Source organism: Scyliorhinus torazame, chromosome 4 (assembly GCF_047496885.1).
Source record: "Scyliorhinus torazame isolate Kashiwa2021f chromosome 4, sScyTor2.1, whole genome shotgun sequence".
Taxonomy (NCBI): domain Eukaryota; kingdom Metazoa; phylum Chordata; class Chondrichthyes; order Carcharhiniformes; family Scyliorhinidae; genus Scyliorhinus; species Scyliorhinus torazame.
Window position 1 is genome coordinate 14,574,145 of NC_092710.1, and position 26,250 is coordinate 14,600,394.

Sequence of the window (26,250 nt, forward strand, 5' to 3'; positions counted from 1 at the left end):
CCCTCTGACAGTGCGGCACTCCCTCAGTACTGACCCTCGAACAGTACAGCACTCCCTCAGTACTGACGTACTGACAGTGCAGCATTCCTCAGTGCTGACCCTCTGACAGTGCAGCACTCCCTCAGTACTGACCCTCTGACAGTGCGGCACTCCCTCAGTACTGACCCTCTGACAGTGCGGCACCCCCTCAGTGCTGACCCTCTGACAGTGCGGCACTCCCTCAGTACTGACCCTCTGACAGTGCAGCACTCCCTCAGTACTGACCCTCTGACAGTGCAGCACTCCCTCAGTACTGACCCTCTGACAGTGTGGCACTCCCTCAGTACTGACCCTCTGACAGTGCAGCGCTCCCTCACCACTGACCCTCTGACAGTGCGGCACTCCCTCAGTACTGACCCTCTGACAGTGCAGCGCTCCCTCACTACTGACCCTCCGACACTGCAGCACTCCTTCAGTACTGACACTCCGACAGTGCAGCATTCCCTCAGTACTGACGCTCTGACAGTGCAGCTCTCCCTCAGTACTGACTCTCCGACAGTGCAGCACTCCCTCAGTACTGACCCTCTGACAGTGCAGCACTCCCTCAGTACTGACCCTCCGACAGTGCGGCATTCCCTCAGTACTGACCCTCTGACAGTGCGGCACTCCCTCAATACTGACCCTCTGACAGTGCGGCACTCCCTCAGTCCTGACCCTCTGACTGTGCAGCACTCCCTCAGTACTGACCCTCTGACAGTGCAGCACTCCCTCAGTACTGACCCTCTGACAGTGCCGCACTCCCTCAGTACTGACCCTCTGACAGTGCAGCACTCCCTCTGTACTGACCCTCCGACAGTGCAGCACTCCCTCAGTACTGACCCTCTGACAGTGCGGCACTCCCTCAGTACTGACCCTCTGACAGTGCAGCACTCCCTCAGTACTGACCCTCTGACAGTGCGGCACTCCCTCAGTACTGACACTCTGACAGTGCAGCACTCCCTCAGTACTGACCCTCGAACAGTGCGGCACTCCCTCAGTACTGACCCTCTGACAGTGCAGCAATCCCTCAGTACTGACCCTCTGACAGTGCAGCACTCTCTCAGTACTGACCCCCTGACAGTGCGGCACTCCCTCAGTACTGACCCTCTGACAGTGCAGCAATCCCTCAGTGCTGACCCTCTGACAGTGCGGCACTCCCTCAGTACTGACCCTCTGACAGTGCGGCACTCCCTCAGTACTGACCCTCTGACAGTGCGGCACTCCCTCAATACTGACCCTCTGACAGTGCGGCACTCCCTCAGTCCTGACCCTCTGACAGTGCAGCACTCCCTCAGTACTGACCCTCTGACAGTGCGGCACTCCCTCAGTACTGACCCTCTGATAGTGCGGCACTCCTTCAGTACTGACCCTCTGACAGTGCGGCGCTCCATCAGTACTGACTCTCTGACAGGGCGGCACTCCTTCAGTACTGACCCTCTGACAGTGCGGCACTCCCTCAGCACTGACCCTCTGACAGTACGGCACTCCATCAGTACTGATCCTCTGACTGCGCAGCACTCCCTCAGTACTGACCCTCTGACAGTGCAGCACTACCTCAGCACTGACCCTCTGACAGTGCAGCACTCCCTCCATACTTACCCTCGGAGAGTGCAGCACTCCCTCAGTACTGACCCTCTGATAGTGCAGCACTCCCTCCATACTTACCCTCCGAGAGTGCAGCACTCCCTCAGTACTGATCCTCTGACAGTGCGGCACTCCCTCAGCACTGACCCTCTGACAGTACGGCACTCCTTCAGTACTGACCCTCTGACAGTGCAGCACTCCCTCAGTACTGACCCTCTGACAGTGCAGTACACCCTCAGTACTGACCCTCTGACAGTGCGGCACTCCCTCAGTACTGACCCACTGACAGTAGAGGGCTCCCTCAGTACTGACCCTCTGACAGTGCGGCACTCCGTCAGTACTGACCCTCTGACAGTGCGGCACTCCCTCAGTACTGACCCTCTGACAGTGCAGCACTCCCTCAGTACTGACCCTCTGACAGTGCAGCACTCCCTCAGTACTGACCCTCTGACAGTGCAGCACTCCCTCAGTACTGACCCTCTGACAGTGCGGCACTCCCTCAGTACTGACACTCTGACAGTGCAGCACTCCCTCAGTACTGACCCTCGAACAGTGCGGCACTCCCTCAGTACTGACCCTCTGACAGTGCAGCAATCCCTCAGTACTGACCCTCTGACAGTGCAGCACTCCCTCAGTACTGACCCTCCGACAGTGCAGCACTCCCTCAGTACTGACCCTCTGACAGTGCAGCACTCCCTCAGTACTGACCCTCTGACAGTGCGGCGCTCCCTCAGCACTGACCCTCTGACAGTGCGGCACTCCCTGAGTACTGACTCTCTGACAGTGCGGCACTCCCTCAGTACTTACCCTCTGACAGTGCAGCACTCCCTCAGTACTGACCCTCTGACAGTGTGGCACTCCCTCAGTACTGACCCTCTGACAGTGCGGCACTCCCTCAGTACTGACCCTCTGACAGTGCGGCACTCCCTCAGTACTGACTCTCTGACAGTGCGGCACTCCCTCAGTACTGACCCTCTGACAGTGCGGCACTCCCTCAGTACTGACCCTCTGACAGTGCGGCACTCCCTCAGTACTGACGTACTGACAGTGCAGCATTCCTCAGTGCTGACCCTCTGACAGTGCAGCACTCCCTCAGTACTGACCCTCTGACAGTGCGGCACTCCCTCAGTACTGACCCTCTGACAGTGCGGCACCCCCTCAGTGCTGACCCTCTGACAGTGCGGCACTCCCTCAGTACTGACCCTCTGACAGTGCAGCACTCCCTCAGTACTGACCCTCTGACAGTGCAGCACTCCCTCAGTACTGACCCTCTGACAGTGTGGCACTCCCTCAGTACTGACCCTCTGACAGTGCAGCGCTCCCTCACTACTGACCCTCTGACAGTGCGGCACTCCCTCAGTACTGACCCTCTGACAGTGCAGCGCTCCCTCACTACTGACCCTCTGACAGTGCGGCACTCCCTCACTACTGACCCTCTGACAGTGCAGCACTCCCTCAGTACTGACCCTCTGACAGTGCAGCACCCTCAGTACTGACCCTCTGACAGTGCAGCACTCCCTCAGTACTGACCCTCTGACATTGCAGCACTCCCTCAGTACTGACCCTCTGACAGTGCGGCACTCCCTCAGTACTGACTCTCTGACAGTGCGGCACTCCCTCGGTACTGACCCTATGACAGTGCAACACTCCCTCAGCACTGACCCTGTGACAGTGCGGCACTCCCTCAGTACTGACCCTCTGACAGTGCAACACTCCCTCAGCACTGACCCTCTGACAGTGCAGCACTCCCTCAGTACTGACCCTCTGACAGTGCAGCACTCCCTCAGTACTGACCCTCCGACACTGCAGCACTCCTTCAGTACTGACACTCCGACAGTGCAGCATTCCCTCAGTACTGACCCTCTGACAGTGCAGCTCTCCCTCAGTACTGACTCTCCGACAGTGCAGCACTCCCTCAGTACTGACCCTCTGACAGTGCAGCACTCCCTCAGTACTGACCCTCCGACAGTGCGGCACTCCCTCAGTACTGACCCTCTGACAGTGCGGCACTCCCTCAATACTGACCCTCTGACAGTGCGGCACTCCCTCAGTCCTGACCCTCTGACTGTGCAGCACTCCCTCAGTACTGACCCTCTGACAGTGCAGCACTCCCTCAGTACTGACCCTCTGACAGTGCCGCACTCCATCAGTACTGACCCTCTGACAGTGCAGCACTCCCTCTGTACTGACCCTCCGACAGTGCAGCACTCCCTCAGTACTGACCCTCTGACAGTGCGGCACTCCCTCAGTACTGACCCTCTGACAGTGCAGCACTCCCTCAGTACTGACCCTCTGACAGTGCGGCACTCCCTCAGTACTGACACTCTGACAGTGCAGCACTCCCTCAGTACTGACCCTCGAACAGTGCGGCACTCCCTCAGTACTGACCCTCTGACAGTGCAGCAATCCCTCAGTACTGACCCTCTGACAGTGCAGCACTCTCTCAGTACTGACCCCCTGACAGTGCGGCACTCCCTCAGTACAGACCCTCTGACAGTGCAGCAATCCCTCAGTGCTGACCCTCTGACAGTGCGGCACTCCCTCAGTACTGACCCTCTGACAGTGCGGCACTCCCTCAGTACTGACCCTCTGACAGTGCGGCACTCCCTCAATACTGACCCTCTGACAGTGCGGCACTCCCTCAGTCCTGACCCTCTGACAGTGCAGCACTCCCTCAGTACTGACCCTCTGACAGTGCGGCACTCCCTCAGTACTGACCCTCTGATAGTGCGGCACTCCTTCAGTACTGACCCTCTGACAGTGCGGCGCTCCATCAGTACTGACTCTCTGACAGGGCGGCACTCCTTCAGTACTGACCCTCTGACAGTGCGGCACTCCCTCAGCACTGACCCTCTGACAGTACGGCACTCCATCAGTACTGATCCTCTGACTGCGCAGCACTCCCTCAGTACTGACCCTCTGACAGTGCAGCACTACCTCAGCACTGACCCTCTGACAGTGCAGCACTCCCTCCATACTTACCCTCGGAGAGTGCAGCACTCCCTCAGTACTGACCCTCTGATAGTGCAGCACTCCCTCCATACTTACCCTCGGAGAGTGCAGCACTCCCTCAGTACTGATCCTCTGACAGTGCGGCACTCCCTCAGCACTGACCCTCTGACAGTACGGCACTCCTTCAGTACGGACCCTCTGACAGTGCAGCACTCCCTCAGTACTGACCCTCTGACAGTGCAGTACACCCTCAGTACTGACCCTCTGACAGTGCGGCACTCCCTCAGTACTGACCCACTGACAGTAGAGGGCTCCCTCAGTACTGACCCTCTGACAGTGCGGCACTCCGTCAGTACTGACCCTCTGACAGTGCGGCACTCCCTCAGTACTGACCCTCTGACAGTGCAGCACTCCCTCAGTACTGACCCTCTGACAGTGCAGCACTCCCTCAGTACTGACCCTCTGACAGTGCAGCACTCCCTCAGTACTGACCCTCTGACAGTGCGGCACTCCCTCAGGACTGACCCTCTGACAGTGCAGCTCTCCCTCAGTACTGACCCTCTGACAGTGCGGCACTCCCTCAGTACTGACCCTCTGACAGTGCTGCACTCCCTCAGTACTGACCCTCTGACAGCGCAGCACTCCCTCAGTACTGACCCTCTGACTGTGCAGCACTCCCTCAGTACTGCCCCTTTGACAGTGCAGCGCTCTCTCAGTGCTGACCCTCTGACAGTGCAGCACTCCCTCAGTACTGATCCTCTGACAGTGCAGCACTCCCTCAGTACTGACCCTCTGACAGTGCTGCACTCCCTCAGTACTGGCCCCCTGACAGTGCAGCACTCCCTCAGTACTGACCCTCTGACAGTGCGGCACTCCCTCAGTACTGACCCTCTGACAGTGCAGCACTCCCTCAGTACTGACCCTCTGACAGTGCAGCACTCCCTCAGTACTGACCCTCTGACAGTGCGGCACTCCCTCAGTACTGACCCTCTGACAGTGCAGCGCTCCCTCAGTTCTGACCCTCTGACAGTGCAGCCCTCCCTCAGTACTGGCCCTCTGACAGTGCAGCACTCCCGCAGTACTGCCCCACTGACAGTGCAGCTCTCCCTCAGTACTGACCCTCTGACAGTGCAGCACTCCCTCAGTACTGACCCTCTGACAGTGCAGCACTCCCTCAGTACTTACCCTCTGACAGTGCAGCACTCCCTCAGTACTGACCCTCTGACAGTGCAGCACTCCCTCAGTACTTACCCTCTGACAGTGCAGCACTCCCTCAGTACTGACCCTCTGACAGTGCAGCACTCCCTCAGTACTGACCCTCTGACAGTGCAGCACTCCCTCAGTACTTACCCTCTGACAGTGCAGCACTCCCTCAGTACTGACCCTCTGACAGTGCAGCACTCCCTCAGTACTGACCCTCTGACAGTGCAGCACTCCCTCAGTACTGACCCTCTGACAGTGCAGCACTCCCTCAGTACTGACCCTCTGACAGTGCAGCACTCCCTCAGTACTGACCCTCTGACAGTGCAGCACTCCCTCAGTACTTACCCTCTGACAGTGCAGCACTCCCTCATACTGACCCTCCGACAGTGCAGCACTCCCTCAGTACTGACCCTCTGAAAGTGCAGCACTCCCTCAGTACTGACCCTCTGACAGAGCGGCACTCCCTCTATACTGACCCTCTGACAGTGCGGTACTCCCTCAGTTCTGACCCTCTGACAGTGCGGCACTCCCTCAGTACTGACTCTCTGACAGTGCGGCATTCCCTCAGTACTGACCCGCTGACACTGCGGCACTCGCTCAGTACTGACCCTCTGACAGTGCGGCACTCCCTCTGTACTGACCCTCTGACAGTGCAGCACTCCCTCAGTACTGACCCTCTGACAGTGCAACGCTCCCTCGGTACTGACCCTCTGACAGTGCAGCACTCCCTCAGTACTGACCCTCTGACAGTGCGGCGCTCCCTCGGTACTGACCCTCTGACAGTGCAGCACTCCCTCAGTACTGACCCTCTGACAGTGCAGCACTCCCTCAGTACTGATCCTCCGACAGTGCAGCACTCAGCTCAGTACTGACCCTCTGACACTGCAGCACTCCCTCAGTACTGACCCTCTGACAGTGCAGCACTCTCTCAGTACTGACCCTCTGACAGTGCAGCACTCCCTCAGTACTGACCCTCTGACAGTGCAGCACTCCTTCAGTACTGACCCTCCGACAGTGCAGCACTCCCTCAGTACTGACCCTCTGACAGTGCAGCACTCCCTCAGTACTGACCCTCTGACAGTGCAGCACTCCCTCAGTACTGACCATCTGACAGTGCAGCACTCCCTCAGTACTGACCCTCTGACAATGCAGCTCTCCCACAGTACTGACCCTCCGACAGTGCAGCACTCCCTCAGTACTGACCCTCCGACAGTGCAGCACTCCCTCAGTACTGACCCTCTGACAGTGCAGCACTCCCTCAGTACTGACCCTCTGACAGTGCGGCGCTCCCTCAGCACTGACCCTCTGACAGTGCGGCACTCCCTGAGTACTGACTCTCTGACAGTGCGGCACTCCCTCAGTACTGACCCTCTGACAGTGCAGCACTCCCTCAGTACTGACCCTCTGACAGTGCAGCACTCCCTCAGCACTGACCCTCTGACAGTGCGGCACTCCCTCAGTACTGACACTCTGACAGTGCGGCACTCCCTCAGTACTGACTCTCAGACAGTGTGGCACTCCCTCAGTACTGACCCTCTGACAGTGCGGCACTCCCTCAGTACTGACCCTCTGACAGTGCGGCACTCCCTCAGTACAGACCCTCGAACAGTGCAGCACTCCATCAGTACTGACCCTCTGACAGTGCAGCATTCCTCAGTGCTGACCCTCTGACAGTGCAGCACTCCCTCAGTACTGACCCTCTGACAGTGCAGCACTCCCTCAGTACTGACCCTCTGACAGTGCAGCACTCCCTCAGTACTGACCCTCTGACAGTGCAGCGCTCCCTCACTACTGACCCTCTGACAGTGCGGCACTCCCTCAGTACTGACCCTCTGACAGTGCGGCACCCTCAGTACTGACCCTCTGACAGTGCAGCACTCCCTCAGTACTGACCCTCTGACAGTGCAGCACTCCCTCAGTACTGACCCTCTGACAGTGCGGCACTCCCTCAGTACTGACTCTCTGACAGTGCGGCACTCCCTCAGTACTGACCCTCTGACAGTGCAACACTCCCTCAGCACTGACCCTGTGACAGTGCGGCACTCACTCAGTACTGACTCTCTGACAGTGCAGCACTCCTTCAGGACTGACACTCCGACAGTGCAGCACTCCCTCAGTACTGACCCTCCGACACTGCAGCACTCCTTCAGTACTGACACTCCGACAGTGCAGCATTCCCTCAGTACTGACCCTCTGACAGTGAATCACTCCCTCAGTAATGACCCTCTGACAGTGCAGCTCTCCCTCAGTACTGACTCTCCGACAGTGCAGCACTCCCTCAGTACTGACCCTCTGACACTGCAGCACTCCCTCAGTACTGACCCTCTGACAGTGCAGCACTCCCTCAGTCCTGACCCTCTGACAGTGCGGCACTCCCTCAGTACTGACACTCTGACAGTGAAGCACTCCCTCAGTCCTGACCCTCCGACAGTGCAGCACTCCCTCAGTACTGACCCTCTGACAGTTCAGCACTCCCTCAGTACTGACCCTCTGACAGTGCAGCACTCCCTCAGTACTGACCCTCTGACAGTGCAGCACTCCCTCAGTACTGACCCTCCAACAGTGCAGCACTCCCTCAATACTGACCCTCTGACAGTGCAGCACTCCCTCAATACTGACCCTCCGACAGTGCAGCACTCCCTCAGTACTGACCCTCTGACAGTGCAGCACTCCCTCAGTACTGACCCTCTGACAGTGCAGCACTCCCTCAGTACTGATCCTCCGACAGTGCAGCACTCAGCTCAGTACTGACCCTCTGACACTGCAGCACTCCCTCAGTACTGACCCTCTGACAGTGCAGCACTCTCTCAGTACTGACCCTCTGACAGTGCAGCACTCCCTCAGTACTGACCCTCTGACAGTGCAGCACTCCTTCAGTACTGACCCTCCGACAGTGCAGCACTCCCTCAGTACTGACCCTCTGACAGTGCAGCACTCCCTCAGTACTGACCCTCTGACAGTGCAGCACTCCCTCAGTACTGACCATCTGACAGTGCAGCACTCCCTCAGTACTGACCCTCTGACAATGCAGCTCTCCCACAGTACTGACCCTCCGACAGTGCAGCACTCCCTCAGTACTGACCCTCCGACAGTGCAGCACTCCCTCAGTACTGACCCTCTGACAGTGCAGCACTCCCTCAGTACTGACCCTCTGACAGTGCGGCGCTCCCTCAGCACTGACCCTCTGACAGTGCGGCACTCCCTGAGTACTGACTCTCTGACAGTGCGGCACTCCCTCAGTACTGACCCTCTGACAGTGCAGCACTCCCTCAGTACTGACCCTCTGACAGTGCAGCACTCCCTCAGCACTGACCCTCTGACAGTGCGGCACTCCCTCAGTACTGACACTCTGACAGTGCGGCACTCCCTCAGTACTGACTCTCAGACAGTGTGGCACTCCCTCAGTACTGACCCTCTGACAGTGCGGCACTCCCTCAGTACTGACCCTCTGACAGTGCGGCACTCCCTCAGTACAGACCCTCGAACAGTGCAGCACTCCATCAGTACTGACCCTCTGACAGTGCAGCATTCCTCAGTGCTGACCCTCTGACAGTGCAGCACTCCCTCAGTACTGACCCTCTGACAGTGCAGCACTCCCTCAGTACTGACCCTCTGACAGTGCAGCACTCCCTCAGTACTGACCCTCTGACAGTGCAGCGCTCCCTCACTACTGACCCTCTGACAGTGCGGCACTCCCTCAGTACTGACCCTCTGACAGTGCGGCACCCTCAGTACTGACCCTCTGACAGTGCAGCACTCCCTCAGTACTGACCCTCTGACAGTGCAGCACTCCCTCAGTACTGACCCTCTGACAGTGCGGCACTCCCTCAGTACTGACTCTCTGACAGTGCGGCACTCCCTCAGTACTGACCCTCTGACAGTGCAACACTCCCTCAGCACTGACCCTGTGACAGTGCGGCACTCACTCAGTACTGACTCTCTGACAGTGCAGCACTCCTTCAGGACTGACACTCCGACAGTGCAGCACTCCCTCAGTACTGACCCTCCGACACTGCAGCACTCCTTCAGTACTGACACTCCGACAGTGCAGCATTCCCTCAGTACTGACCCTCTGACAGTGAATCACTCCCTCAGTAATGACCCTCTGACAGTGCAGCTCTCCCTCAGTACTGACTCTCCGACAGTGCAGCACTCCCTCAGTACTGACCCTCTGACACTGCAGCACTCCCTCAGTACTGACCCTCTGACAGTGCAGCACTCCCTCAGTCCTGACCCTCTGACAGTGCGGCACTCCCTCAGTACTGACACTCTGACAGTGAAGCACTCCCTCAGTCCTGACCCTCCGACAGTGCAGCACTCCCTCAGTACTGACCCTCTGACAGTTCAGCACTCCCTCAGTACTGACCCTCTGACAGTGCAGCACTCCCTCAGTACTGACCCTCTGACAGTGCAGCACTCCCTCAGTACTGACCCTCCAACAGTGCAGCACTCCCTCAATACTGACCCTCTGACAGTGCAGCACTCCCTCAATACTGACCCTCCGACAGTGCAGCACTCCCTCAGTACTGACCCTCTGACAGTGCAGCACTCCCTCAGTACTGACCCTCTGACAGTGCAGCACTCCCTCAGTACTGACCCTCTGACAGTGCAGCACTCCCTCAGTACTGACCCTCCGACAGTGCAGCACTCCCTCAGTACTGACCCTCTGACAGTGCAGCACTCCCTCAGTACTGACCCTCCGACAGTGCAGCACTCCCTCTGTACTGACCCTCTGACAGTGCAACACTCCCTCAGTACTGACCCTCTGACAGTGCGGCACTCCCTCAGTACTGACCCTCTGACAGTGCGGCACTCCCTCAGTACTGACCCTCTGACAGTGCAGCACTCCCTCAGTACTGACCCTCTGACAGTGCAGCACTTTCTCAGTACTGACCCCCTGACAGTGCGGCACTCCCTCAGTACTGACCCTCTGACAGTGCAGCACTCCCTCAGTACTGACCCTCTGACAGTGCGGCACTCCGTCAGTACTGAACCTCTGACAGTGCAGCACTCCCTCAGTACTGACCCTCTGACAGTGCAGCACTCCCTCAGTACTGACCCTCTGACAGTGCAGCACTCCCTCAGTACTGACCCTCTGACAGTGCAGCACTCCCTCAGTACTGACCCTCTGACAGTGCAGCACTCCCTCAGTACTGACCCTCTGACAGTGCAGCACTCTCTCAGTACTGACCCCCTGACAGTGCGGCACTCCCTCAGTACTGACCCTCTGACAGTGCAGCACTCCCTCAGTACTGACCCTCTGACAGTGCGGCACTCCCTCAGTACTGACCCTCTGACAGTGCAGCACTCCCTCAGTACTGACCCTCTGACAGTGCAGCACTCCCTCAGTACTGACCCTCTGACAGTGCAGCACTCCCTCAGTACTGACCCTCTGACAGTGCAGCACTCCCTCAGTACTGACCCTCTGACAGTGCAGCACTCCCTCAGTACTGACCCTCTGTCAGTGCAGCACTCCCTCAGTACTGACCGTCTGACAGTGCAGCACTCCCTCAGTACTGACCCTCTGACAGTGCGGCACTCCCTCAGGACTGACCCTCGGAGAGTGCAGCTCTCCCTCAGTACTGATCCTCTGACAGTGCAGCACTCCCTCAGTACTGACCCTCTGACAGTGCAGCACTCCCTCAGTACTGACCCTCTGACAGTGCAGCACTCCCTCAGTACTGACCCTCTGACAGTGCGGCACTCCCTCAGTACTGACCCTCTGACAGTGCAGCACTCCCTCAGTACTGACCCTCTGACAGTGCAGCTCTCCCTCAGTACTGACCCTCTGACAGTGCGGCACTCCCTCAGTCCTGACCCTCTGACAGTGCAGCACTCCCTCAGTACTGACCCTCTGACAGTGCAGCACTCCCTCAGTACTGACCCTCTGACAGTGCAGCACTCCCTCAGTACTGACCCTCTGACAGTGCGGCACTCCCTCAGTACTGACCCTCTGACAGTGCAGCACTCCCTCAGTACTGACCCTCTGACAGTGCGGCGCTCCCTCAGTACTGACCCTCTGACAGTGGAGCACTCCCTCAGTACTGACCCTCTGACAGTGCGGCACTCCCTCAGTACTGACCCTCTGACAGTGCGGCACTCCCTCAGTACTGACCCTCTGACAGTGCAGCACTCCCTCAGTACTGACCCTCTGACAGTGCGGCACTCCCTCAGTACTGACCCTCTGACAGTGCAGCTCTCCCTCAGTACTGACCCTCTGACAGTGCGGCACTCCCTCAGTACTGACCCTCTGACAGTGCAGCACTCCCTCATTACTGACCCTCTGACAGTGCAGCACTCCCTCAGTACTGACCCTCTGACAGTGCAGCTCTCCCTCAGTACTGACCCTCTGACAGTGCGGCACTCCCTCAGTACTGACCCTCTGACAGTGCAGCACTCCCTCAGTACTGACCCTCTGACAGTGCAGCACTCCCTCAGTACTGACCCTCTGACAGTGCAGCACTCCCTCAGTACTGACCCTCTGACAGTGCGGCACTCCCTCAGTACTGACCCTCTGACAGTGCAGCACTCCCTCAGTACTGACCCTCTGACAGTGCGGCGCTCCCTCAGTACTGACCCTCTGACAGTGGAGCACTCCCTCAGTACTGACCCTCTGACAGTGCGGCGCTCCCTCAGTACTGACCCTCTGACAGTGCAGCACTCCCTCAGCACTGACCCTCTGACAGTGCGGCACTCCCTCAGTACTGACCCTCTGACAGTGCAGCACTCCCTCAGTACTGACCCTCTGACAGTGCGGCGCTCCCTCAGTACTGACCCTCTGACAGTGGAGCACTCCCTCAGTACTGACCCTCTGACAGTGCGGCGCTCCCTCAGTACTGACCCTCTGACAGTGCAACACTCCCTCAGCACTGACCCTGTGACAGTGCGGCACTCCCTCAGTACTGACTCTCTGACAGTGCAGCACTCCTTCAGGACTGACACTCTGACAGTGCAGCACTCCCTCAATACTGACCCTCCGACAGTGCAGCACTCCCTCAGTACTGACCCTCTGACAGTGCAGCACTCCCTCAGTACTGACCCTCTGACAGTGCAGCACTCCCTCAGTACTGACACTCTGACAGTGCAGCACTCCCTCAGTACTGACCCTCTGACAGTGCAGCACTCCCTCAGTACTGACCCTCCGACAGTGCAGCACTCCCTCAGTACTGACCCTCTGACAGTGCAGCACTCCCTCAGTACTGACCCTCCGACAGTGCAGCACTCCCTCTGTACTGACCCTCTGACAGTGCAACACTCCCTCAGTACTGACCCTCTGACAGTGCGGCACTCCCTCAGTACTGACCCTCTGACAGTGCGGCACTCCCTCAGTACTGACCCTCTGACAGTGCAGCACTCCCTCAGTACTGACCCTCTGACAGTGCAGCACTTTCTCAGTACTGACCCCCTGACATTGCGGCACTCCCTCAGTACTGACCCTCTGACAGTGCAGCACTCCCTCAGTACTGACCCTCTGACAGTGCGGCACTCCCTCAGTACTGACCCTCTGACAGTGCAGCACTCCCTCAGTACTGACCCTCTGACAGTGCAGCACTCCCTCAGTACTGACCCTCTGACAGTGCAGCACTCCCTCAGTACTGACCCTCTGACAGTGCAGCACTCCCTCAGTACTGACCCTCTGACAGTGCAGCACTCCCTCAGTACTGACCCTCTGTCAGTGCAGCACTCCCTCAGTACTGACCGTCTGACAGTGCAGCACTCCCTCAGTACTGACCCTCTGACAGTGCGGCACTCCCTCAGGACTGACCCTCGGAGAGTGCAGCTCTCCCTCAGTACTGATCCTCTGACAGTGCAGCACTCCCTCAGTACTGACCCTCTGACAGTGCAGCACTCCCTCAGTACTGACCCTCTGACAGTGCAGCACTCCCTCAGTACTGACCCTCTGACAGTGCGGCACTCCCTCAGTACTGACCCTCTGACAGTGCAGCACTCCCTCAGTACTGACCCTCTGACAGTGCAGCTCTCCCTCAGTACTGACCCTCTGACAGTGCGGCACTCCCTCAGTCCTGACCCTCTGACAGTGCAGCACTCCCTCAGTACTGACCCTCTGACAGTGCAGCACTCCCTCAGTACTGACCCTCTGACAGTGCAGCACTCCCTCAGTACTGACCCTCTGACAGTGCGGCACTCCCTCAGTCCTGACCCTCTGACAGTGCAGCACTCCCTCAGTACTGACCCTCTGACAGTGCGGCGCTCCCTCAGTACTGACCCTCTGACAGTGGAGCACTCCCTCAGTACTGACCCTCTGACAGTGCGGCACTCCCTCAGTACTGACCCTCTGACAGTGCAGCACTCCCTCAGTACTGACCCTCTGACAGTGCGGCACTCCCTCAGTACTGACCCTCTGACAGTGCAGCTCTCCCTCAGTACTGACCCTCTGACAGTGCGGCACTCCCTCAGTACTGACCCTCTGACAGTGCAGCACTCCCTCATTACTGACCCTCTGACAGTGCAGCACTCCCTCAGTACTGACCCTCTGACAGTGCAGCTCTCCCTCAGTACTGACCCTCTGACAGTGCGGCACTCCCTCAGTACTGACCCTCTGATAGTGCAGCACTCCCTCAGTACTGACCCTCTGACAGTGCAGCACTCCCTCAGTACTGACCCTCTGACAGTGCAGCACTCCCTCAGTACTGACCCTCTGACAGTGCGGCACTCCCTCAGTACTGACCCTCTGACAGTGCAGCACTCCCTCAGTACTGACCCTCTGACAGTGCGGCGCTCCCTCAGTACTGACCCTCTGACAGTGGAGCACTCCCTCAGTACTGACCCTCTGACAGTGCGGCGCTCCCTCAGTACTGACCCTCTGACAGTGCAGCACTCCCTCAGCACTGACCCTCTGACAGTGCGGCACTCCCTCAGTACTGACCCTCTGACAGTGCAGCACTCCCTCAGTACTGACCCTCTGACAGTGCAGCACTCCCTCAGTACTGACCCTCTGACAGTGCAGCACTCCCTCAGTACTGACCCTCTGACAGTGCGGCGCTCCCTCAGTACTGACCCTCTGACAGTGCAGCACTCCCTCAGTACTGACCCTCTGACAGTGCAGCACTCCCTCAGTACTGACCCTCTGACAGTGCAGCACTCCCTCAGTACTGACCCTCTGACAGTGCAGCACTCCCTCAGTACTGACCCTCTGACAGTGCAGCTCTCCCTCAGTACTGACCCTCTGACAGTGCAGCACTCCCTCAGTACTGACCCTCTGACAGTGCAGCACTCCCTCAGTACTGACTCTCTGACAGTGCGGCGTTCCCGGAGAGGTTGTCTTCCGAGTTGAGCTCAGAATAAGATTCTGGGAGTTGACCTTTTTAATTGGGGCCTTGGTAATAACGGAACTGTCTGACTAAGCAGTCCGACAAACGTGACCGCTCTGCCTTCACCCTGTGATGTCCCTGGATGAGATTTTCATCATTGTGTGTCATTGGTCGCGACTGGATGGCATTGTGTTTCTGTGAGTTATTTACCGATCTCCGCGTTTCCTTCCCAACGCCCTGACTGAAGAGAAAAAGGGGTTTGCCTGTCACCCCCCCTCACCCCTTGTGCGGTTTCGCTCTTCTCTGTTTTGCTGTGATCGAGCCTCCTATTCAGACCTCCACACTGGCGGGGTTTCCGCCTCGCAGGGTCTCCCGGCGTCTGGCCGTGGGGCACTGCTTTTCCTCTGCACAGCCTGCCCGTTCGTGCCGGAGAATGAGAGAGAGAGTGAGAGAGAGAGACAGAGAGAGAAAGAGACAAAGAGAGAGACAGAGAGAGATCCAGGGAGACAGAGAGAGAGAGAGACAGAGGGCGAGAGACAGAGAGAGAGGGACAGGGAGAGAGACTGAGGGAGAGAGACAGAGAGAGGGAGAGGGAGACGGAGAGAGAGAGACAGAGAGAGGGACAGAGAGAGAGAGACAGAGAGAGAGAGAGAGAGTGACAGAGACAGAGAGAGAAAGTGACAGAGAGAGAGAGAGAGAGAGAGAGACAGAGATAGAAAGTGACAGAGAGAGAGACAGAGAGAGAGAGAGACAGAGTTGAGGGACAGAGAGAGTCACAGAGAGAGAGTCACAGCGAGAGAAAGACAAAGAGTGAGAGAGAGATAGAGAGGGAGAGACAGAGAGTGAGAGAGAGTCAGAGAGAGAGAGAGTCGCAGCGAGAGAAAGACAGAGAGAGTCAGAGAGAGTCAGAGAGAGAGAGACAGAGAGAGAGAGACAGAGTTGAGGGACAGAGAGAGAGGGACAGAGAGAGAGAGACAGAGAGAGGGAGACAGAGTTGAGGGACAGAGAGAGAGGGACAGAGAGAGGGAGACAGAGTGAGGGACAGAGAGAGAGAGACAGAGAGAGAGAGACAGAGTGAGGGACAGAGAGCGAGAGACAGAGAGACGGTGAGAGAGAGAGTGAGACAGTGAGGGACAGAGAGAGTGAGACAGAGTGAGGGACAGAGAGAGAGAGACAGAGAGAGAGAGAGAGGGAGAGAGAGACAGAGAGTTGGAGACAGAGTTGAGGAACAGTGAGAGAGAGACAGAGTTGAGGGACAGAGAGAGAGGGACAGAGAGAGAGGGACAGAGAGAGAGGGACAGAGAGAGGGAGACAGAGAGAGGGAGACAGAGAGAGGGAGACAGAGAGAGAGAGACAGAGAGAGGGAGACAGAGTGAGGGAGAGAGACAGAGCGAGAGACAGAGAGACGGTGAGAGAGAGAGTGAGACAGTGAGGGACAGAGAGAGTGAGACAGAGTGAGGGACAGAGAGAGAGAGACAGAGAGAGAGACAGAGAGAGGGAGACAGAGTGAGGGACAGAGAGAGAGAGACAGAGAGAGAGAGACAGAGTTGAGGGACAGAGAGAGAGGGACAGAGAGAGAGGGACAGAGAGAGAGGGACAGAGAGAGAGGGACAGAGAGAGAGGGACAGAGAGAGAGGGACAGAGAGAGAGGGACAGAGAGAGAGGGACAGAGAGAGAGGGACAGAGAGAGAGGGACAGAGAGAGGGAGACAGAGTGAGGGACAGAGACAGAGAGAGAGAGACAGAGAGAGAGAGACAGAGAGAGAGAGACAGAGAGTGAGAGACAGAGTTGAGGGACAGTGAGAGAGAGACAGAGAGACGGTGAGAGAGAGAGAGAGAGAGCATTGAGGGACTGATGCACGGTCAATTACACAAAGACGAGAGTAGGATGTAATCGAGGCTTTATTACACTGAGATGTGTGGCCTCCTACAGCAGCTGGCGAAATGGCTGCTGTACGGGGAGCACACATATTTATACTCCGTCGACTGGGCGGAGCCGGCAGGCAGGGAACTACCCCCGTACTTGTAGTACAGGGGCCTTACCGTAAAGCACCTAATATATACATCAGTGGTAACTACCACATTCCCCCCCTGTTAAAATTGAGTCTGGGGGGGCGGGGGGGTGGGGTGGAGAACTATATACAAGGACATGTTTTAACTACAGAGAAAAAATGGAGTCCCGATCAAGTTCCACGTCCAGCCGGTCCGGGGCCTTGATCTGCCGTTGGGAACGGCGCAGTGGTGGCGGCGATTCCGGTGTCGGTCTGGTCCTCGGTGTCTCCGGGAGCGTGCCGAAATCCTCGTCATCCTCGGGCGTGGGCAGGGGGAGGACGGATTGTCCTGGGGTGGGGGCTGCGGTGGGGTGCGCCGGGGCGGGGGAGGGTGGCGCCGGGGCGGGGGAGGGTGGCGCTGGGTCGGAGGGGTGTGTGTGTGGGGAACCAGCTGGTGGCAGGTCCCTGAGGGAGACGGCATCTTGGCGGCCGTCGGGGTACGCTACGTAGGCGTACTGCGGGTTGGCGTGGAGTAGCTGTACCCTCTCAACCAACGGGTCCGCCTTGTGGAGCCGCACGTGCTTGCGGAGGACATCGAGTCCTGGAGCAGCGAGCCACGTCGGGAGCGACACCCCGGAGGTGGGCTTCCTGGGGAAGGTAAAAACACGTTCATGGGGTGTGTTATTAGTGGCGGTGCACAATAGTGACCGGATGGAGTGCAGAGCGTCAGGGAGGACCTCCTGCCAGTGAGACGCTGGGAGGTTCCTGGACCGTAGGGCCAGCTGGATGGCCCTCCAGACCGTCCCATTCTCCCGTTCTACTTGCCCGTTCCCCCGGGGGTTGTAGCTGGTCCTCCTGCTGGAGGCGATACCCTTGCTGAGCAGGAACTGACGCAGCTCATCGCTCATGAATGAGGATCCCCTGTCACTGTGGGTGTAGGCGGGGAAACCGAACAGAGCGAAGATGGTGCTGAGGGCCTTGATGACGGTGGCAGACGTCATATCGGGGCACGGGATGGCGAAGGGGAATCTGGAGTACTCATCGACCACACTGAGAATGTACGTGTTGCGGTCGGTGGAGGGGAGGGGCCCTTTGAAATCCACGCTGAGGTGTTCAAAGGGGCGGGAGGCCTTCACCAGGCGCGCACGGTCCGGCCGGTAGAAGTGCGGCTTGCACTCCGCACAGACCTGGCAGTCCCTGGTGACTGTCCTTACTTCCTCGACGGAGTAGGGCAGATTCCGAGCTTTGACCAGATGGTACAATCGAGTGACCCCCGGGTGACAAAGGCTGTCGTGCAGGGTCCGGAGTTGGTCCACTTGTGCGCTGGCACATGTACCTCGGGAGAGGGCATCGGGGGCTCGTTGAGCTTACCGGGTGTGATGAACGGTTACTGCCTTGTCATCATGTAAGGTGATGTCCCCTTTAAGACCGGGCTTGGAACGCTGGGGACTCCGCCTCTGGCTCCGCCCATCTGTGAGCCATATATAAGGGGCTGCCTTGTGGGCAGTGCAGCAGTCAGCACATGTCTCAGCTCGAGCATAGTTCTTAGTCTATTAAAGCCTTCTTTACCGCTTACACTCTAAGCGTCATTATTGAGGGTACCTCACCGGGGAAATACAAAATCTCGTAATTGTAGGTGGAGAGCTCGATCCTCCACCGCAAGATTTTATCATTTTTGATCTTGCCCCGCTGTGTGTTGTTGAACATGAAGGCTACCGACCGTTGGTCAGTGAGGAGAGTGAATCTCCTGCCGGCCAGGTAATGCCTCCAATGTCGCACAGCTTCAACGATGGCCTGGGCCTCCTTTTCGACGGAGGAGTGGCGGATTTCGGAGGCATGGAGGGTGCGGGAAAAGAATGCCACGGGCATGCCTGCCTGGTTTAGAGTGGCAGCCGGAGCGACGTCTGATGCATCGCTCTCGACTTTGAAGGGGAGCCTCTCGTCGACCGCGTGCATCGCGGCCTTGGCGATGTCGGCCTTGATACGGTTGAAGGCCTGGTGAGCCTCGGCCGTTAGGGGAAAAAGAGTGGATTGGATGAGTGGGCGGGCCTTGTCCGCATAATTTGGGGCCCACTGGGCGTAGTAAGAAAAGAATCCCAGGCAGCGTTTGAGGGCCTTGGGGCAGTGGGGGAGGGGGAGTTCCATGAGGGGGCGCATGCGGTCGGGGTCGGGCCCCAGAACTCCGTTCTGGACCATATAGCCGAGGATGGCTAAGTGGGTCGTGCTGAACACACACTTCTCCTTGTTATACGTGAGGTTGAGGAGAGTGGCGGTGTGGAGAAATTTGGCAAGGTTAGCGTCGTGGTCCTGCTGATCATGGCCGCAGATGGTGACGTTGTCTAGGCACGGGAAGGTGGCCCGCAGCCCGTACCGGTCGACCATTCGGTCCATTTCCCTTTGGAAAACTGAGACCCCATTGGTGACACTGAAAGGAACCCTAAGGAAGTGGTAGAGGCGACCGTCCGCCTCGAAGGCAGTGTACGGGCGGTCCGACTTCCGGATGGGGAGCTGGGGGTCGGCGGATTTAAGATCCACCGTTGAGAAGACCCGGTACTGTGCAATCTGGTTAACCATGTCAGATATGCGTGGGAGGGGGTACGCGTCGAGCTGCGTGTACCGATTGATGGTCTGGCTGTAGTCCACGACCATCCTGTGTTCCTCCCCAGTTTTAACCACTACCACTTGGGGTCTCCAGGGGCTGTTGCTGGCCTCAATGACCCCTTCCCGAAGCAGCCGCTGGACCTCGGACCTGATGAAGGCCCTGTCCTGGGCGCTGTACCGTCTGCTCCCGGTGGCGACGGGTTTGCAATCCGGGGTGAGGTGGAAGCCGCTGAACTCCACGCCCTGGACGGTGAGGGTGGCGATGCAGTCCCCCCGGATCGCCACGGAGTGGGACCCGGAGGCCAGGGAGATTCTCTGGTTGCCGGGGTGCACCGCGAGGGAGCAGCGCCCTACCGTATCGGGATGGACGAAGCTCTCGGTGCTCCCGGAGCCCTGCAGGCAGGAGATCTCGTGCCCGTCGATTTTCACGTTGGTAGAGGCGGTTGCTCGGTTGCGTGGGCGGGACTGGCCAATCGTGACCGAGGCGAGACGCGGCTGGTCGTCGATGGTGGCAGACGATGGGGTGCCCGGGGGGCATGGGTCCTGGTAAGATAGCGGCGCCCACGGGCCGCACGTGGTCCGAGGAGGGGAAGATGGCGGCGCCCACTGGCCGTACAGGTGGGGGTCGGAACAATAGCGCCGACTGCGCGGGCCTGGCGCACCGCAGTGAAGTGTCCCTTCTTGCCGCAGGCCTTGCAAAGGGCGCTCCGGGCCGGGCAGCGCTGCCGGGGGTGTTTTGGCTGCCGACAGAAGTAACATTTGGGGCCCCCCCGGGGTTGGTTGGCTGCCGCGCGGCACGGGCGTGGGGTTGGCTGAGTGGGGCCCCCGATGGGGAGGCCGTCTGCGGAGTCCACCATGCGTAGGAGGGGTGGGCCGGGCGACCGGGGGCGTCGGCCTGGATGCTGCGCGAGGCGACCGTCAGCGAGAGCGCTAGCTTTTTGGTTGCCGCGAGGTCGAGCGTGGCAAGGATGTAATCAGACCCTAGAGGGCCTAGCCCCTCAAGGTGAGGGCTTGGCCCCTAAAGGTGCGGAGAATTCCGCAGCTTTGGGGTGGTCCGACGCCGGACTGATCCGCTCCGTTTTTGGCGCCTTTAGCGGACTTCGCGCCGATTGCGGAGAATCCCGCATCAGGCCCTGGACCTCAAGGGTATGAGACATCTCAGAGGCGCGGGCGGATGTAATCAGACCCTATCCCCGTGACAAAAGCGTCTCTCATGAGCAAGTTCGAGTGTTCCGTGGCCGAGACGGCCTGACAGTCACAGTCTCTGACTCGGGGAATTAGGGCACGCCAGAAAGCTTCCCCTGACTCACCAGGGAGTTGACGACAAGTGGAGCGGATGTGTCTGACATAAAGCGTGTTAGTCCGCTGAGCGTAGTTTTCTTTCAGTAGCGCCATGGCTTCGTCGTAGTCCGACGCGCCCTGGATAAACAGAAAGACGTTGGAGCTCAGCCGCGTGTGGAGGATCTGAATCCTCTGAGCTTCCCGAATTGGGTCTGGCGCAGACCTGATGTAAGCTTCGAAACAGGCTCGCCAATGTTCAAAGTCCTTTTTGGCGTTGCCTGATTGCGGACCCAGCTGCGGGCGATCCGGCTTGATCCGGAGGTCCATCCTCTGAAAACTTCAGTCTAATAAATTGATGCACGATCAGTTACACAAAGACGAGAGTTGGATGCAATCGAGGCTTTATTACACTGAGATGTGTGGCCTCCCACAGCAGCTGGTGAAATGGCTGCTGTACGGGGAGCACACATATTTATACTCCACCTGCTGGGCGGAGCCAGCAGGCAGGGAACTACCCCCGTACCTGTAGTACAGCCCTGCCACAAATCACCGAATATATACATCAGTGGTAACTACCACAGGGACAGAGAAGGAGACAGAGAGAGAGAGAGAGAGAGAGAGACAGAGTGAGGGACAGAGAGAGAGAGAGAGAGACAGAGTTGAGGGGCAGAGAGAGAGACAGAGAGTCAGAGAGAGACAGAGAGAGAGACAGGGTAAGAGAGAGAGTCGGAGAGAGACGGAGGTGAGAGAGAGAGAGACAGAGAGCGAGAGAGAGAAGCCGTGAGCAAGAGACTGGGAGAGACAGACAGACTGTGAGTGAGTGGGACAGGCAGAGTGAGAGACAGAGAGAGAGAGACAGAGAGAGAGAGACAGAGAGAGAGAGACAGAGAGAGTGAGAGACAGAGAGTGAGAGACAGAGAGAGAGGGACAGAGAGAGAGAGACAGAGAGAGAGAGACAGAGAGAGAGAGAGACAGAGAGAGAGAGACAGAGAGAGAGAGACAGAGAGAGAGAGAGAGAGACAGAGACAGAGAGTGAGAGACAGAGAGAGAGAGAGAGAGACAGAGACAGAGAGTGAGAGACAGAGAGAGAGAGACAGAGAGAGAGAGACAGAGAGAGTGAGAGACAGAGAGAGAGGGACAGAGAGAGAGGGACAGAGAGAGAGAGAGACAGAGAGAGAGAGAGAGAGACAGAGACAGAGAGTGAGAGACAGAGAGTGAGAGACAGAGTGAGAGGGACAGAGAGAGAGAGACAGAGAGTGAGAGACAGAGAGAGAGAGAGACAGAGAGTGAGAGACAGAGTGAGAGACAGAGTGAGAGAGACAGAGTGAGAGAGACAGAGTGAGAGAGACAGAGAGTGAGAGACAGAGAGAGAGACAGAGAAAGAAATAAGGAGAGACAGAGAGTGTCAGAGACTGAGTGAGAGACTGCGAGAGAAAGAAACAGAGAGAGACAGAGAGTGAGACAGAGAGAGAGACCGAGAGAGAGAGAGACTGAGAGAGAGAGAGAGAGAGATAAAGAGAGAGAGAGAGAGAGAGACAGAGAGAGAGACAGCCAGAGTGAGACAGAGAGAGAGAGAGAGAGAGACTGAGAGAGAGAGAGAGAGAGATAAAGAGAGAGAGACAGCCAGAGTGAGACAGAGAGAGAGAGAGAGAGAGAGCCAGTGTGTGAGTGAGAGAGACAGACAGAGAGAGAGAGAGACAGAGAGGGAGAGAGAGATAAAGCGAGGGAGAGACAGCCAGAGTGAGACAGAGAGAGAGAGAGAGAGAGCCAGTGTGTGAGTGAGAGAGACAGAGTGAGAGAGAGAGAGAATGAGAACGTGATCTCCCAGGCCCGCTGCCCTGGAAAAGCAGTGCGTGGCAGTGCAACATAGGTGGTGAAAGCCCGGAGACCCCCACCCCCCGGGATCTACCCAGCTCGCAAGACCTCGTGAGACAACGCAATCCACGAGATGTTGCAAGGGGAATCCCGCCTACAATGGGCAGGGTCATTCTCGGGCAAATCTGCATATCAGAGCGAGACTCTCCCCACTGCGCATGCGCGGGAAACTGACAGCGGCCGCTGACGCTCCCGCGCATGCGCCGCATTTCCGCGCCAGCTGACGGGGCGGAAATTCGTCCGGCGCCGACCTAGCCCCTTAAGGTTGGGGCTCGGCCCCCAAAGATGCGGAGCATTCCACACCTTTGGGGCGGTGCGATGCCCGTCTGATTGGCGCTGTTTTGGGCGCTAGTCGGCGGACATCGCGCCGATACCGGAGAATTTCGCCCAGGCTGAACTTCACTGCTGAACATTTACCACGTTGAAATCAGCAAATGGACACTCATTGGCTTCCAGAGTTTCACGCAGCAGCGGAGCGGGCAGCAGCGGAGCGGGCAGCAGCGGAGCGGGCAGCAGCGGGGGGGCAGCAGCGAAGCGGGCAGCAGCGGAGCGGGCAGCAGCGGAGCGGGCAGCAGCGGGGGGGCAGCAGCGAAGCGGGCAGCAGCGGGGGGGCAGCAGCGGAGGGGGCAGCAGCGGAGCGGGCAGCAGCGGGGGGGCAGCAGCGGAGCGGGAGCAGCGGAGCGGGCAGCAGCGGAGCGGGCAGCAGCGGAGCGGGCAGCAGCGGAGCGGACAGCAGCGGAGGGGGCAGCAGCGGAGGGGGCAGCAGCGGAGCGGGCAGCAGCGGACGGGCAGCAGCAGAGCGGGCAGCAGCGGACGGGCAGCAGCAGAGCGGGCAGCAGCGGACGGGCAGCAGCAGAGCGGGCAGCAGCGGACGGGCAGCAGCAGAGCGGGCAGCAGCAGAGCGGGCAGCAGCGGACGGGCAGCAGCAGAGCGGGCAGCAGCGGACGGGCAGCAGCGGAGCGGGCAGCAGCGGAGGGGACAGCAGCGGAGCGGGCAGCAGCGGGGGGCAGCAGTGGAGCGGGCAGCAGCGGAGCGGGCAGCAGCGGACGGGCAGCAGCGGAGCGGGCAGCAGCGGACGGGCAGCAGCGGAGCGGGCAGCAGCGGACGGGCAGCAGCGGAGCGGGCAGCAGCGGAGCGGGCAGCAGCGGAGCGGGCAGCAGCGGACGGGCAGCAGCGGAGCGGGCAGCAGCGGACGGGCAGCAGCGGAGCGGGCAGCAGCAGGACGGGCAGCAGCGGAGCGGGCAGCAGCACAGCGGGCAGCAGCGGAGCGGGCAGCAGCACAGCGGGCAGCAGCGGAGCGGGCAGCAGCGGAGCGAGCAGCAGCGGAGCGAGCAGCAGCGGAGGGGACAGCAGCGGAGCGGGCAGCAGCGGAGCGGGCAGCAGCGGAGGGGACAGCAGCAGAGCGGGCAGCAGTGGACGGGCAGCAGCGGAGCGGGCAGCAGCACAGCGGGCAGCAGCGGAGCGGGCAGCAGCACAGCGGGCAGCAGCGGAGCGGGCAGCAGCGGAGCGGGCAGCAGCGGAGCAGGCAGCAGCGGAGCGAGCAGCAGCGGAGGGGACAGCAGCAGAGCGGGCAGCAGCGGAGCGGGCAGCAGCGGAGGGGACAGCAGCAGAGCGGGCAGCAGTGGACGGGCAGCAGCAGAGCGGGCAGCAGCACAGCGGGCAGCAGCGGAGCGGGCAGCAGCACAGCGGGCAGCAGCGGAGCGGGCAGCAGCGGAGCGGGCAGCAGCGGAGCGGGCAGCAGCGGAGGGGGCAGCAGCGGAGCGGACAGCAGCGGAGGGGGCAGCAGCGGGGCGAGCAGCAGCGGAGGGGGCAGCAGCGGAGCGAGCAGCAGCGGAGAGGGCAGCAGCGGAGCGGGCAGCAGCGGAGCGGGCAGCAGCGGAGCGGGCAGCAGCGGGGCGGGCAGCAGCGGGGCGGGCAGCAGCGGAGCGGGCAGCAGCGGAGCGGGCAGCAGCGGAGGGGCAGCAGCGGGGGGGCAGCAGCGGAGCGGGGAGCAGCGGAGCGGGCAGCAGCGGAGCGGGCAGCAGCGGACGGGCAGCAGCGGGGGGGCGGCAGCGGGGGGGGCAGCAGCGGAGCGAGCAGCAGCGGAGCGGGCAGCAGCGGACGGGCAGCAGCGGAGCGGGCAGCAGCGGAGCGGGCAGCAGCGGAGCGGACAGCAGCGGAGCGGGCCGCAGCGGACGGGCAGCAGCGGAGCGGGCAGCAGCGGACGGGCAGCAGCCGAGCGGGCAGCAGCGGACGGGCAGCAGCCGAGCGGGCAGCAGCGGACGGGCAGCAGCCGAGCGGGCAGCAGCGGACGGGCAGCAGCCGAGCGGGCAGCAGCGGACGGGCAGCAGCCGAGCGGGCAGCAGCGGACGGGCAGCAGCCGAGCGGGCAGCAGCGGACGGGCAGCAGCCGAGCGGGCAGCAGCGGACGGGCAGCAGCCGAGCGGGCAGCAGCGGACGGGCAGCAGCCGAGCGGGCAGCAGCGGAGCGAGCAGCAGCGGAGCGGGCAGCAGCGGAGCGAGCAGCAGCGGAGGGGGCAGCAGCGGAGCGGACAGCAGCGGAGCGGGCAGCAGCGGAGCGGACAGCAGCGGAGGGGGCAGCAGCGGAGGGGGCAGCAGCGGAGCGGGCAGCAGCGGAGCGGGCAGCAGCTGGGGGGGCAGCAGCGGAGCGGACAGCAGCGGAGCGGGCAGCAGCGGGGGGGGCAGCAGCGGAGCGGACAGCAGCGGAGGGGGCAGCAGCGGAGGGGGCAGCAGCGGAGCGGGCAGCAACGGAGCGGGCAGCAGCGGGGGGGGCAGCAGCGGAGCGGACAGCAGCGGAGGGGGCAGCAGCGGAGGGGGCAGCAGCGGAGCGGGCAGCAGCGGAGCGGGCAGCAGCGGGGGGGCAGCAGCGGAGCGGACAGCAGCGGAGCGGGCAGCAGCGGGGGGGGGCAGCAGCGGGGGGGGGCAGCAGCGGGGGGGGCAGCAGCGGAGCGGGCAGCAGCGGAGCGGGCAGCAGCGGAGCGGGCAGCAGCGGGGGGGGCAGCAGCGGGGGGGGCAGCAGCGGAGCGGGCAGCAGCGGAGCGGGCAGCAGCGGAGCGGGCAGCAGCGGGGGGGGCAGCAGCGGAGCGGACAGCAGCGGAGCGGGCAGCAGCGGGGCGGGCAGCAGCGGAGCGGACAGCAGCGGACGGGCAGCAGCGGAGCGGACAGCAGCGGGGGGGCAGCAGCGGAGCGGGCAGCAGCGGAGCGGACAGCAGCGGAGCGGGAGCAGCGGCGGAGCGGGCAGCAGCGGCGGAGCGGACAGCAGCGGAGCGGGCAGCAGCGGAGCGGACAGCAGCGGAGCGGGAGCAGCAGCGGAGCGGGCAACAGCGGAGCGAGCAGCGGCGGAGCGGACAGCAGCGGAGCGGACAGCAGCGGAGCGGGAGCAGCAGCGGAGGGTGCAGCAGCGGAGCGAGCAGCGGCGGAGCGGACAGCAGCGGAGCGGGCAGCAGCGGAGCGGGCAGCAGCGGAGCGGGCAGCAG